Source organism: Conger conger, chromosome 17 (genome assembly GCF_963514075.1).
Source record: "Conger conger chromosome 17, fConCon1.1, whole genome shotgun sequence".
In the NCBI taxonomy this organism is placed as follows: domain Eukaryota; kingdom Metazoa; phylum Chordata; class Actinopteri; order Anguilliformes; family Congridae; genus Conger; species Conger conger.
This window is the reverse complement of record NC_083776.1, coordinates 39893864-39907197: the sequence shown is the minus strand read 5'-3', so window position 1 is coordinate 39907197 and position 13334 is coordinate 39893864. Positions and strand designations below refer to the sequence as shown.

The 13334-nt window shown below is 49.8% G+C and overlaps 16 non-coding genes and 7 pseudogenes across 16 annotated transcripts; all 23 read left to right on the top strand.

Annotated features, from left to right (window-relative positions):
- Positions 1-12: 12 nt before the first annotated feature.
- LOC133117371 (5S ribosomal RNA) lies at positions 13-131 on the top strand. Its single transcript, XR_009706092.1, has one exon. It is a non-coding gene; the product is annotated as a 5S ribosomal RNA (ribosomal RNA).
- Positions 132-972: 841 nt separating this feature from the next.
- LOC133117646 (U1 spliceosomal RNA) lies at positions 973-1136 on the top strand. Its single transcript, XR_009706190.1, has one exon. It is a non-coding gene; the product is annotated as a U1 spliceosomal RNA (small nuclear RNA).
- A 63-nt stretch (positions 1137-1199) lies between these two features.
- Positions 1200-1308, top strand: LOC133117377 (5S ribosomal RNA; annotated as a pseudogene).
- Positions 1309-2149: 841 nt separating this feature from the next.
- Positions 2150-2313, top strand: LOC133117645 (U1 spliceosomal RNA). The gene has a single exon (XR_009706189.1). It is a non-coding gene; the product is annotated as a U1 spliceosomal RNA (small nuclear RNA).
- Positions 2314-2376: 63 nt separating this feature from the next.
- LOC133117376 (5S ribosomal RNA) lies at positions 2377-2485 on the top strand (annotated as a pseudogene).
- An 842-nt stretch (positions 2486-3327) lies between these two features.
- Positions 3328-3491, top strand: LOC133117644 (U1 spliceosomal RNA). The gene has a single exon (XR_009706188.1). It is a non-coding gene; the product is annotated as a U1 spliceosomal RNA (small nuclear RNA).
- A 63-nt stretch (positions 3492-3554) lies between these two features.
- On the top strand, positions 3555-3663 carry LOC133117466 (5S ribosomal RNA; annotated as a pseudogene).
- An 841-nt stretch (positions 3664-4504) lies between these two features.
- LOC133117643 (U1 spliceosomal RNA) lies at positions 4505-4668 on the top strand. Its single transcript, XR_009706187.1, has one exon. It is a non-coding gene; the product is annotated as a U1 spliceosomal RNA (small nuclear RNA).
- A 63-nt stretch (positions 4669-4731) lies between these two features.
- On the top strand, positions 4732-4840 carry LOC133117375 (5S ribosomal RNA; annotated as a pseudogene).
- An 841-nt stretch (positions 4841-5681) lies between these two features.
- LOC133117642 (U1 spliceosomal RNA) lies at positions 5682-5845 on the top strand. The gene has a single exon (XR_009706186.1). It is a non-coding gene; the product is annotated as a U1 spliceosomal RNA (small nuclear RNA).
- A 63-nt stretch (positions 5846-5908) lies between these two features.
- LOC133117555 (5S ribosomal RNA) lies at positions 5909-6017 on the top strand (annotated as a pseudogene).
- Positions 6018-6824: 807 nt separating this feature from the next.
- On the top strand, positions 6825-6988 carry LOC133117641 (U1 spliceosomal RNA). The gene has a single exon (XR_009706185.1). It is a non-coding gene; the product is annotated as a U1 spliceosomal RNA (small nuclear RNA).
- Positions 6989-7051: 63 nt separating this feature from the next.
- Positions 7052-7170, top strand: LOC133117360 (5S ribosomal RNA). Its single transcript, XR_009706091.1, has one exon. It is a non-coding gene; the product is annotated as a 5S ribosomal RNA (ribosomal RNA).
- An 841-nt stretch (positions 7171-8011) lies between these two features.
- LOC133117640 (U1 spliceosomal RNA) lies at positions 8012-8175 on the top strand. The gene has a single exon (XR_009706184.1). It is a non-coding gene; the product is annotated as a U1 spliceosomal RNA (small nuclear RNA).
- A 63-nt stretch (positions 8176-8238) lies between these two features.
- LOC133117374 (5S ribosomal RNA) lies at positions 8239-8347 on the top strand (annotated as a pseudogene).
- Positions 8348-9188: 841 nt separating this feature from the next.
- Positions 9189-9352, top strand: LOC133117639 (U1 spliceosomal RNA). The gene has a single exon (XR_009706183.1). It is a non-coding gene; the product is annotated as a U1 spliceosomal RNA (small nuclear RNA).
- A 63-nt stretch (positions 9353-9415) lies between these two features.
- LOC133117428 (5S ribosomal RNA) lies at positions 9416-9525 on the top strand (annotated as a pseudogene).
- Positions 9526-10366: 841 nt separating this feature from the next.
- Positions 10367-10530, top strand: LOC133117637 (U1 spliceosomal RNA). Its single transcript, XR_009706181.1, has one exon. It is a non-coding gene; the product is annotated as a U1 spliceosomal RNA (small nuclear RNA).
- A 63-nt stretch (positions 10531-10593) lies between these two features.
- On the top strand, positions 10594-10712 carry LOC133117348 (5S ribosomal RNA). The gene has a single exon (XR_009706090.1). It is a non-coding gene; the product is annotated as a 5S ribosomal RNA (ribosomal RNA).
- An 842-nt stretch (positions 10713-11554) lies between these two features.
- Positions 11555-11718, top strand: LOC133117208 (U1 spliceosomal RNA). The gene has a single exon (XR_009706008.1). It is a non-coding gene; the product is annotated as a U1 spliceosomal RNA (small nuclear RNA).
- A 63-nt stretch (positions 11719-11781) lies between these two features.
- LOC133117337 (5S ribosomal RNA) lies at positions 11782-11900 on the top strand. The gene has a single exon (XR_009706089.1). It is a non-coding gene; the product is annotated as a 5S ribosomal RNA (ribosomal RNA).
- Positions 11901-12738: 838 nt separating this feature from the next.
- LOC133117636 (U1 spliceosomal RNA) lies at positions 12739-12902 on the top strand. The gene has a single exon (XR_009706180.1). It is a non-coding gene; the product is annotated as a U1 spliceosomal RNA (small nuclear RNA).
- Positions 12903-12965: 63 nt separating this feature from the next.
- Positions 12966-13084, top strand: LOC133117326 (5S ribosomal RNA). The gene has a single exon (XR_009706088.1). It is a non-coding gene; the product is annotated as a 5S ribosomal RNA (ribosomal RNA).
- The last annotated feature ends 250 nt before the right edge of the window (positions 13085-13334 follow it).

Here is a 13334-nt window from a genome sequence, read left to right as displayed (position 1 = left end):
TGCCTTTCCTTCGCTTACGGCCATACCACTCTGAATACGCCCGATCTCGTCTGATCTCGGAAGCTAAGCAGGGTCGGGCCCGGTTAGTACTTGGATGGGAGACCGCCTGGGAATACCAGGTGCTGTAAGCTTTTTTCACTATGCTTTTGGACAGGCGCTGCTGTTTCACAACGTTCAAAACACGTCGCGCACAGTGCTATATCGTTTAGTCTATTACCCGTTTATGCTTCTCATGTCTTACCCAGACACTTGGGCAGCGCATTGCAAAGGAACAAGGCTAGCATCCAAATTCATTACGTACGGCGCTATTTTAGACACAACACAGGCTAAATCAGTGCAATGCAAATTCACTTCACACCAAGAGTACCGCACATTTTCCTTACACGTCTGTAGCCTATCATGAAGCAGGATTGCCGAGTTACAGTGAGCGCCGCACTTCATTGGACAGTGGCACGTGTTTTTCTTCTTTTGGTTCTGCGCTCTAGCGATTTCAGTTTGAAAGGACACAACGACAACCAAGTTCAAGTGCAGACTGTCAGCTTTAATTTGAGGCCATTTTCAAGCACACCCGACGAACCGTTTGGAACTCACGTCGCATCTTGCACACGGTCACTTGTCCATTTAGGTGTCGCATTTCGGCAGGGCTCTGGCTTGGTGTTCGACGTGACATCACCGCGACTGAAATGCGCTCTGTTTGCGGTTGAGGGCGATGTACACTGTTGCATTGTGCGGAAACAGAAAGTCGTCCTTGAAATGCGGTGGGAAAACGCCAAAATAATAAACACATGAAAAAAAAGAAGTACATGAATGAAAAGGTTGCCATCGTTTATGCGGCTAGCCGCAAGAGCGCAAATCAGACTTTTGAACCGGCTAGACATTGTGACTTGACGGGCTGCTAGCCGAATACTCAGAAACCGTAACTGTGCAACGTACCACCTAGCGGTCCGGCCCATCCCTTGCGGATTCCAACTCATACTTACCTGGCAGGGGAGATACCGTGATCACGAAGGCGGTTCACCCAGGGCGAGGCTCGGCCATTGCACTCCGGCTGTGTTGACCCCTGCGAATTCCTCAAATGTGGGAATCTCGACTGCATAATTTCTGCTAGTGGGGGACTGCGTTCGCGCTCTCCCCTGATCACGTGGTCAAACGATAGACTCGATTAATGTGCAAATACCCCCTTGTGCTGCCTTTCCTTTGCTTACGGCCATACCACTCTGAATACGCCCGATCTCGGAAGCTAAGCAGGGTCGGGCCCGGTTAGTACTTGGATGGGAGACCGCCTGGGAATACCAGGTGCTGTAAGCTTTTTTCACTATGCTTTTGGACAGGCGCTGCTGTTTCACAACGTTCAAAACACGTCGCGCACAGTGCTATATCGTTTAGTCTATTACCCGTTTATGCTTCTCATGTCTTACCCAGACACTTGGGCAGCGCATTGCAAAGGAACAAGGCTAGCATCCAAATTCATTACGTACGGCGCTATTTTAGACACAACACAGGCTAAATCAGTGCAATGCAAATTCACTTCACACCAAGAGTACCGCACATTTTCCTTACACGTCTGTAGCCTATCATGAAGCAGGATTGCCGAGTTACAGTGAGCGCCGCACTTCATTGGACAGTGGCACGTGTTTTTCTTCTTTTGGTTCTGCGCTCTAGCGATTTCAGTTTGAAAGGACACAACGACAACCAAGTTCAAGTGCAGACTGTCAGCTTTAATTTGAGGCCATTTTCAAGCACACCCGACGAACCGTTTGGAACTCACGTCGCATCTTGCACACGGTCACTTGTCCATTTAGGTGTCGCATTTCGGCAGGGCTCTGGCTTGGTGTTCGACGTGACATCACCGCGACTGAAATGCGCTCTGTTTGCGGTTGAGGGCGATGTACACTGTTGCATTGTGCGGAAACAGAAAGTCGTCCTTGAAATGCGGTGGGAAAACGCCAAAATAATAAACACATGAAAAAAAAGAAGTACATGAATGAAAAGGTTGCCATCGTTTATGCGGCTAGCCGCAAGAGCGCAAATCAGACTTTTGAACCGGCTAGACATTGTGACTTGACGGGCTGCTAGCCGAATACTCAGAAACCGTAACTGTGCAACGTACCACCTAGCGGTCCGGCCCATCCCTTGCGGATTCCAACTCATACTTACCTGGCAGGGGAGATACCGTGATCACGAAGGCGGTTCACCCAGGGCGAGGCTCGGCCATTGCACTCCGGCTGTGTTGACCCCTGCGAATTCCTCAAATGTGGGAATCTCGACTGCATAATTTCTGCTAGTGGGGGACTGCGTTCGCGCTCTCCCCTGATCACGTGGTCAAACGATAGACTCGATTAATGTGCAAATACCCCCTTGTGCTGCCTTTCCTTCGCTTACGGCCATACCACTCTGAATACGCCCGATCTCGGAAGCTAAGCAGGGTCGGGCCCGGTTAGTACTTGGATGGGAGACCGCCTGGGAATACCAGGTGCTGTAAGCTTTTTTCACTATGCTTTTGGACAGGCGCTGCTGTTTCACAACGTTCAAAACACGTCGCGCACAGTGCTATATCGTTTAGTCTATTACCCGTTTATGCTTCTCATGTCTTACCCAGACACTTGGGCAGCGCATTGCAAAGGAACAAGGCTAGCATCCAAATTCATTACGTACGGCGCTATTTTAGACACAACACAGGCTAAATCAGTGCAATGCAAATTCACTTCACACCAAGAGTACCGCACATTTTCCTTACACGTCTGTAGCCTATCATGAAGCAGGATTGCCGAGTTACAGTGAGCGCCGCACTTCATTGGACAGTGGCACGTGTTTTTCTTCTTTTGGTTCTGCGCTCTAGCGATTTCAGTTTGAAAGGACACAACGACAACCAACTTCAAGTGCAGACTGTCAGCTTTAATTTGAGGCCATTTTCAAGCACACCCGACGAACCGTTTGGAACTCACGTCGCATCTTGCACATGGTCACTTGTCCATTTAGGTGTCGCATTTCGGCAGGGCTCTGGCTTGGTGTTCGACGTGACATCACCGCGACAGAAATGCGCTCTGTTTGCGGTTGAGGGCAATGTACACTGTTGCATTGTGGGGAAACAGAAAGTCGTCCTTGAAATGCGGTGGGAAAACGCCAAAATAATAAACACATGAAAAAAAAAGAAGTACATGAATGAAAAGGTTGCCATCGTTTATGCGGCTAGCCGCAAGAGCGCAAATCAGACTTTTGAACCGGCTAGACATTGTGACTTGACGGGCTGCTAGCCGAATACTCAGAAACCGTAACTGTGCAACGTACCACCTAGCGGTCCGGCCCATCCCTTGCGGATTCCAACTCATACTTACCTGGCAGGGGAGATACCGTGATCACGAAGGCGGTTCACCCAGGGCGAGGCTCGGCCATTGCACTCCGGCTGTGTTGACCCCTGCGAATTCCTCAAATGTGGGAATCTCGACTGCATAATTTCTGCTAGTGGGGGACTGCGTTCGCGCTCTCCCCTGATCACGTGGTCAAACGATAGACTCGATTAATGTGCAAATACCCCCTTGTGCTGCCTTTCCTTCGCTTACGGCCATACCACTCTGAATACGCCTGATCTCGGAAGCTAAGCAGGGTCGGGCCCGGTTAGTACTTGGATGGGAGACCGCCTGGGAATACCAGGTGCTGTAAGCTTTTTTCACTATGCTTTTGGACAGGCGCTGCTGTTTCACAACGTTCAAAACACGTCGCGCACAGTGCTATATCGTTTAGTCTATTACCCGTTTATGCTTCTCATGTCTTACCCAGACACTTGGGCAGCGCATTGCAAAGGAACAAGGCTAGCATCCAAATTCATTACGTACGGCGCTATTTTAGACACAACACAGGTTAAATCAGTGCAATGCAAATTCACTTCACACCAAGAGTACCGCACATTTTCCTTACACGTCTGTAGCCTATCATGAAGCAGGATTGCCGAGTTACAGTGAGCGCCGCACTTCATTGGACAGTGGCACGTGTTTTTCTTCTTTTGGTTCTGCGCTCTAGCGATTTCAGTTTGAAAGGACACAACGACAACCAAGTTCAAGTGCAGACTGTCAGCTTTAATTTGAGGCCATTTTCAAGCACACCCGACGAACCGTTTGGAACTCACGTCGCATCTTGCACACGGTCACTTGTCCATTTAGGTGTCGCATTTCGGCAGGGCTCTGGCTTGGTGTTCGACGTGACATCACCGCGACTGAAATGCGCTCTGTTTGTGGTTGAGGGCGATGTACACTGTTGCATTGTGCGGAAACAGAAAGTCGTCCTTGAAATGCGGTGGGAAAACGCCAAAATAATAAACACATGAAAAAAAAGAAGTACATGAATGAAAAGGTTGCCATCGTTTATGCGGCTAGCCGCAAGAGCGCGAATCAGACTTTTGAACCGGCTAGACATTGTGACTTGACGGGCTGCTAGCCGAATACTCAGAAACCGTAACTGTGCAACGTACCACCTAGCGGTCCGGCCCATCCCTTGCGGATTCCAACTCATACTTACCTGGCAGGGGAGATACCGTGATCACGAAGGCGGTTCACCCAGGGCGAGGCTCGGCCATTGCACTCCGGCTGTGTTGACCCCTGCGAATTCCTCAAATGTGGGAATCTCGACTGCATAATTTCTGCTAGTGGGGGACTGCGTTCGCGCTCTCCCCTGATCACGTGGTCAAACGATAGACTCGATTAATGTGCAAATACCCCCTTGTGCTGCCTTTCCTTCGCTTACGGCCATACCACTCTGAATACGCCCGATCTCGGAAGCTAAGCAGGGTCGGGCCCGGTTAGTACTTGGATGGGAGACCGCCTGGGAATACCAGGTGCTGTAAGCTTTTTTCACTATGCTTTTGGACAGGCGCTGCTGTTTCACAACGTTCAAAACACGTCGCGCACAGTGCTATATCGTTTAGTCTATTACCCGTTTATGCTTCTCATGTCTTACCCAGACACTTGGGCAGCGCATTGCAAAGGAACAAGGCTAGCATCCAAATTCATTACGTACGGCGCTATTTTAGACACAACACAGGTTAAATCAGTGCAATGCAAATTCACTTCACACCAAGAGTACCGCACATTTTCCTTACACGTCTGTAGCCTATCATGAAGCAGGATTGCCGAGTTACAGTGAGCGCCGCACTTCATTGGACAGTGGCACGTGTTTTTCTTCTTTTGGTTCTGCGCTCTAGCGATTTCAGTTTGAAAGGACACAACGACAACCAAGTTCAAGTGCAGACTGTCAGCTTTAATTTGAGGCCATTTTCAAGCACACCCGACGAACCGTTTGGAACTCACGTCGCATCTTGCACACGGTCACTTGTCCATTTAGGTGTCGCATTTCGGCAGGGCTCTGGCTTGGTGTTCGACGTGACATCACCGCGACTGAAATGCGCTCTGTTTGCGGTTGAGGGCGATGTACACTGTTGCATTGTGCGGAAACAGAAAGTCGTCCTTGAAATGCGGTGGGAAAACGCCAAAATAATAAACACATGAAAAAAAAGAAGTACATGAATGAAAAGGTTGCCATCGTTTATGCGGCTAGCCGCAAGAGCGCAAATCAGACTTTTGAACCGGCTAGACATTGTGACTTGACGGGCTGCTAGCCGAATACTCAGAAACCGTAACTGTGCAACGTACCACCTAGCGGTCCGGCCCATCCCTTGCGGATTCCAACTCATACTTACCTGGCAGGGGAGATACCGTGATCACGAAGGCGGTTCACCCAGGGCGAGGCTCGGCCATTGCACTCCGGCTGTGTTGACCCCTGCGAATTCCTCAAATGTGGGAATCTCGACTGCATAATTTCTGCTAGTGGGGGACTGCGTTCGCGCTCTCCCCTGATCACGTGGTCAAACGATAGACTCGATTAATGTGCAAATACCCCCTTGTGCTGCCTTTCCTTCGCTTACGGCCATACCACTCTGAATACGCCCGATCTCGGAAGCTAAGCAGGGTCGGGCCCGGTTAGTACTTGGATGGGAGACCGCCTGGGAATACCAGGTGCTGCTGTTTCACAACGTTCAAAACACGTCGCGCACAGTGCTATATCGTTTAGTCTATTACCCGTTTATGCTTCTCATGTCTTACCCAGACACTTGGGCAGCGCATTGCAAAGGAACAAGGCTAGCATCCAAATTCATTACGTACGGCGCTATTTTAGACACAACACAGGCTAAATCAGTGCAATGCAAATTCACTTCACACCAAGAGTACCGCACATTTTCCTTACACGTCTGTAGCCTATCATGAAGCAGGATTGCCGAGTTACAGTGAGCGCCGCACTTCATTGGACAGTGGCACGTGTTTTTCTTCTTTTGGTTCTGCGCTCTAGCGATTTCAGTTTGAAAGGACACAACGACAACCAAGTTCAAGTGCAGACTGTCAGCTTTAATTTGAGGCCATTTTCAAGCACACCCGACGAACCGTTTGGAACTCACGTCGCATCTTGCACATGGTCACTTGTCCATTTAGGTGTCGCATTTCGGCAGGGCTCTGGCTTGGTGTTCGACGTGACATCACCGCGACAGAAATGCGCTCTGTTTGCGGTTGAGGGCAATGTACACTGTTGCATTGTGGGGAAACAGAAAGTCGTCCTTGAAATGCGGTGGGAAAACGCCAAAATAATAAACACATGAAAAAAAAAGAAGTACATGAATGAAAAGGTTGCCATCGTTTATGCGGCTAGCCGCAAGAGCGCAAATCAGACTTTTGAACCGGCTAGACATTGTGACTTGACGGGCTGCTAGCCGAATACTCAGAAACCGTAACTGTGCAACGTACCACCTAGCGGTCCGGCCCATCCCTTGCGGATTCCAACTCATACTTACCTGGCAGGGGAGATACCGTGATCACGAAGGCGGTTCACCCAGGGCGAGGCTCGGCCATTGCACTCCGGCTGTGTTGACCCCTGCGAATTCCTCAAATGTGGGAATCTCGACTGCATAATTTCTGCTAGTGGGGGACTGCGTTCGCGCTCTCCCCTGATCACGTGGTCAAACGATAGACTCGATTAATGTGCAAATACCCCCTTGTGCTGCCTTTCCTTCGCTTACGGCCATACCACTCTGAATACGCCCGATCTCGTCTGATCTCGGAAGCTAAGCAGGGTCGGGCCCGGTTAGTACTTGGATGGGAGACCGCCTGGGAATACCAGGTGCTGTAAGCTTTTTTCACTATGCTTTTGGACAGGCGCTGCTGTTTCACAACGTTCAAAACACGTCGCGCACAGTGCTATATCGTTTAGTCTATTACCCGTTTATGCTTCTCATGTCTTACCCAGACACTTGGGCAGCGCATTGCAAAGGAACAAGGCTAGCATCCAAATTCATTACGTACGGCGCTATTTTAGACACAACACAGGTTAAATCAGTGCAATGCAAATTCACTTCACACCAAGAGTACCGCACATTTTCCTTACACGTCTGTAGCCTATCATGAAGCAGGATTGCCGAGTTACAGTGAGCGCCGCACTTCATTGGACAGTGGCACGTGTTTTTCTTCTTTTGGTTCTGCGCTCTAGCGATTTCAGTTTGAAAGGACACAACGACAACCAAGTTCAAGTGCAGACTGTCAGCTTTAATTTGAGGCCATTTTCAAGCACACCCGACGAACCGTTTGGAACTCACGTCGCATCTTGCACACGGTCACTTGTCCATTTAGGTGTCGCATTTCGGCAGGGCTCTGGCTTGGTGTTCGACGTGACATCACCGCGACTGAAATGCGCTCTGTTTGCGGTTGAGGGCGATGTACACTGTTGCATTGTGCGGAAACAGAAAGTCGTCCTTGAAATGCGGTGGGAAAACGCCAAAATAATAAACACATGAAAAAAAAGAAGTACATGAATGAAAAGGTTGCCATCGTTTATGCGGCTAGCCGCAAGAGCGCAAATCAGACTTTTGAACCGGCTAGACATTGTGACTTGACGGGCTGCTAGCCGAATACTCAGAAACCGTAACTGTGCAACGTACCACCTAGCGGTCCGGCCCATCCCTTGCGGATTCCAACTCATACTTACCTGGCAGGGGAGATACCGTGATCACGAAGGCGGTTCACCCAGGGCGAGGCTCGGCCATTGCACTCCGGCTGTGTTGACCCCTGCGAATTCCTCAAATGTGGGAATCTCGACTGCATAATTTCTGCTAGTGGGGGACTGCGTTCGCGCTCTCCCCTGATCACGTGGTCAAACGATAGACTCGATTAATGTGCAAATACCCCCTTGTGCTGCCTTTCCTTCGCTTACGGCCATACCACTCTGAATACGCCCGATCTCGGAAGCTAAGCAGGGTCGGGCCCGGTTAGTACTTGGATGGGAGACCGCCTGGGAATACCAGGTGCTGTAAGCTTTTTTCACTATGCTTTTGGACAGGCGCTGCTGTTTCACAACGTTCAAAACACGTCGCGCACAGTGCTATATCGTTTAGTCTATTACCCGTTTATGCTTCTCATGTCTTACCCAGACACTTGGGCAGCGCATTGCAAAGGAACAAGGCTAGCATCCAAATTCATTACGTACGGCGCTATTTTAGACACAACACAGGTTAAATCAGTGCAATGCAAATTCACTTCACACCAAGAGTACCGCACATTTTCCTTACACGTCTGTAGCCTATCATGAAGCAGGATTGCCGAGTTACAGTGAGCGCCGCACTTCATTGGACAGTGGCACGTGTTTTTCTTCTTTTGGTTCTGCGCTCTAGCGATTTCAGTTTGAAAGGACACAACGACAACCAAGTTCAAGTGCAGACTGTCAGCTTTAATTTGAGGCCATTTTCAAGCACACCCGACGAACCGTTTGGAACTCACGTCGCATCTTGCACACGGTCACTTGTCCATTTAGGTGTCGCATTTCGGCAGGGCTCTGGCTTGGTGTTCGACGTGACATCACCGCGACTGAAATGCGCTCTGTTTGCGGTTGAGGGCGATGTACACTGTTGCATTGTGTGGAAACAGAAAGTCGTCCTTGAAATGCGGTGGGAAAACGCCAAAATAATAAACACATGAAAAAAAAGAAGTACATGAATGAAAAGGTTGCCATCGTTTATGCGGCTAGCCGCAAGAGCGCAAATCAGACTTTTGAACCGGCTAGACATTGTGACTTGACGGGCTGCTAGCCGAATACTCAGAAACCGTAACTGTGCAACGTACCACCTAGCGGTCCGGCCCATCCCTTGCGGATTCCAACTCATACTTACCTGGCAGGGGAGATACCGTGATCACGAAGGCGGTTCACCCAGGGCGAGGCTCGGCCATTGCACTCCGGCTGTGTTGACCCCTGCGAATTCCTCAAATGTGGGAATCTCGACTGCATAATTTCTGCTAGTGGGGGACTGCGTTCGCGCTCTCCCCTGATCACGTGGTCAAACGATAGACTCGATTAATGTGCAAATACCCCCTTGTGCTGCCTTTCCTTCGCTTACGGCCATACCACTCTGAATACGCCCGATCATCGGAAGCTAAGCAGGGTCGGGCCCGGTTAGTACTTGGATGGGAGACCGCCTGGGAATACCAGGTGCTGTAAGCTTTTTTCACTATGCTTTTGGACAGGCGCTGCTGTTTCACAACGTTCAAAACACGTCGCGCACAGTGCTATATCGTTTAGTCTATTACCCGTTTATGCTTCTCATGTCTTACCCAGACACTTGGGCAGCGCATTGCAAAGGAACAAGGCTAGCATCCAAATTCATTACGTACGGCGCTATTTTAGACACAACACAGGCTAAATCAGTGCAATGCAAATTCACTTCACACCAAGAGTACCGCACATTTTCCTTACACGTCTGTAGCCTATCATGAAGCAGGATTGCCGAGTTACAGTGAGCGCCGCACTTCATTGGACAGTGGCACGTGTTTTTCTTCTTTTGGTTCTGCGCTCTAGCGATTTCAGTTTGAAAGGACACAACGACAACCAAGTTCAAGTTCAGACTGTCAGCTTTAATTTGAGGCCATTTTCAAGCACACCCGACGAACCGTTTGGAACTCACGTCGCATCTTGCACACGGTCACTTGTCCATTTAGGTGTCGCATTTCGGCAGGGCTCTGGCTTGGTGTTCGACGTGACATCACCGCGACAGAAATGCGCTCTGTTTGCGGTTGAGGGCAATGTACACTGTTGCATTGTGGGGAAACAGAAAGTCGTCCTTGAAATGCGGTGGGAAAACGCCAAAATAATAAACACATGAAAAAAAAGAAGTACATGAATGAAAAGGTTGCCATCGTTTATGCGGCTAGCCGCAAGAGCGCAAATCAGACTTTTGAACCGGCTAGACATTGTGACTTGACGGGCTGCTAGCCGAATACTCAGAAACCGTAACTGTGCAACGTACCACCTAGCGGTCCGGCCCATCCCTTGCGGATTCCAACTCATACTTACCTGGCAGGGGAGATACCGTGATCACGAAGGCGGTTCACCCAGGGCGAGGCTCGGCCATTGCACTCCGGCTGTGTTGACCCCTGCGAATTCCTCAAATGTGGGAATCTCGACTGCATAATTTCTGCTAGTGGGGGACTGCGTTCGCGCTCTCCCCTGATCACGTGGTCAAACGATAGACTCGATTAATGTGCAAATACCCCCTTGTGCTGCCTTTCCTTCGCTTACGGCCATACCACTCTGAATACGCCCGATCTCGTCTGATCTCGGAAGCTAAGCAGGGTCGGGCCCGGTTAGTACTTGGATGGGAGACCGCCTGGGAATACCAGGTGCTGTAAGCTTTTTTCACTATGCTTTTGGACAGGCGCTGCTGTTTCACAACGTTCAAAACACGTCGCGCACAGTGCTATATCGTTTAGTCTATTACCCGTTTATGCTTCTCATGTCTTACCCAGACACTTGGGCAGCGCATTGCAAAGGAACAAGGCTAGCATCCAAATTCATTACGTACGGCGCTATTTTAGACACAACACAGGCTAAATCAGTGCAATGCAAATTCACTTCACACCAAGAGTACCGCACATTTTCCTTACACGTCTGTAGCCTATCATGAAGCAGGATTGCCGAGTTACAGTGAGCGCCGCACTTCATTGGACAGTGGCACGTGTTTTTCTTCTTTTGGTTCTGCGCTCTAGCGATTTCAGTTTGAAAGGACACAACGACAACCAAGTTCAAGTGCAGACTGTCAGCTTTAATTTGAGGCCATTTTCAAGCACACCCGACGAACCGTTTGGAACTCACGTCGCATCTTGCACATGGTCACTTGTCCATTTAGGTGTCGCATTTCGGCAGGGCTCTGGCTTGGTGTTCGACGTGACATCACCGCGACAGAAATGCGCTCTGTTTGCGGTTGAGGGCAATGTACACTGTTGCATTGTGGGGAAACAGAAAGTCGTCCTTGAAATGCGGTGGGAAAACGCCAAAATAATAAACACATGAAAAAAAAAGAAGTACATGAATGAAAAGGTTGCCATCGTTTATGCGGCTAGCCGCAAGAGCGCAAATCAGACTTTTGAACCGGCTAGACATTGTGACTTGACGGGCTGCTAGCCGAATACTCAGAAACCGTAACTGTGCAACGTACCACCTAGCGGTCCGGCCCATCCCTTGCGGATTCCAACTCATACTTACCTGATAGGGGAGATACCGTGATCACGAAGGCGGTTCACCCAGGGCGAGGCTCGGCCATTGCACTCCGGCTGTGTTGACCCCTGCGAATTCCTCAAATGTGGGAATCTCGACTGCATAGTTTCTGCTAGTGGGGGACTGCGTTCGCGCTCTCCCCTGATCACGTGGTCAAACGATAGACTCGATTAATGTGCAAATACCCCCTTGTGCTGCCTTTCCTTCGCTTACGGCCATACCACTCTGAATACGCCCGATCTCGTCTGATCTCGGAAGCTAAGCAGGGTCGGGCCCGGTTAGTACTTGGATGGGAGACCGCCTGGGAATACCAGGTGCTGTAAGCTTTTTTCACTATGCTTTTGGACAGGCGCTGCTGTTTCACAACGTTCAAAACACGTCGCGCACAGTGCTATATCGTTTAGTCTATTACCCGTTTATGCTTCTCATGTCTTACCCAGACACTTGGGCAGCGCATTGCAAAGGAACAAGGCTAGCATCCAAATTCATTACGTACGGCGCTATTTTAGACACAACACAGGCTAAATCAGTGCAATGCAAATTCACTTCACACCAAGAGTACCGCACATTTTCCTTACACATCTGTAGCCTATCATGAAGCAGGATTGCCGAGTTACAGTGAGCGCCGCACTTCATTGGACAGTGGCACGTGTTTTTCTTCTTTTGGTTCTGCGCTCTAGCGATTTCAGTTTGAAAGGACACAACGACAACCAAGTTCAAGTGCAGACTGTCAGCTTTAATTTGAGGCCATTTTCAAGCACACCCGACGAACCGTTTGGAACTCACGTCGCATCTTGCACACGGTCACTTGTCCATTTAGGTGTCGCATTTCGGCAGGGCTCTGGCTTGGTGTTCGACGTGACATCACCGCGACAGAAATGCGCTCTGTTTGCGGTTGAGGGCAATGTACACTGTTGCATTGTGGGGAAACAGAAAGTCGTCCTTGAAATGCGGTGGGAAAACGTCAAAATAATAAACACATGAAAAAAAAGAAGTACATGAATGAAAAGGTTGCCATCGTTTATGCGGCTAGCCGCAAGAGCGCAAATCAGACTTTTGAACCGGCTAGACATTGTGACTTGACGGGCTAGCCGAATACTCAGAAACCGTAACTGTGCAACGTACCACCTAGCGGTCCGGCCCATCCCTTGCGGATTCCAACTCATACTTACCTGGCAGGGGAGATACCGTGATCACGAAGGCGGTTCACCCAGGGCGAGGCTCGGCCATTGCACTCCGGCTGTGTTGACCCCTGCGAATTCCTCAAATGTGGGAATCTCGACTGCATAATTTCTGCTAGTGGGGGACTGCGTTCGCGCTCTCCCCTGATCACGTGGTCAAACGATAGACTCGATTAATGTGCAAATACCCCCTTGTGCTGCCTTTCCTTCGCTTACGGCCATACCACTCTGAATACGCCCGATCTCGTCTGATCTCGGAAGCTAAGCAGGGTCGGGCCCGGTTAGTACTTGGATGGGAGACCGCCTGGGAATACCAGGTGCTGTAAGCTTTTTTCACTATGCTTTTGGACAGGCGCTGCTGTTTCACAACGTTCAAAACACGTCGCGCACAGTGCTATATCGTTTAGTCTATTACCCGTTTATGCTTCTCATGTCTTACCCAGACACTTGGGCAGCGCATTGCAAAGGAACAAGGCTAGCATCCAAATTCATTACGTACGGCGCTATTTTAGACACAACACAGGTTAAATCAGTGCAATGCAAATTCACTTCACACCAAGAGTACCGCACATTTTCCTT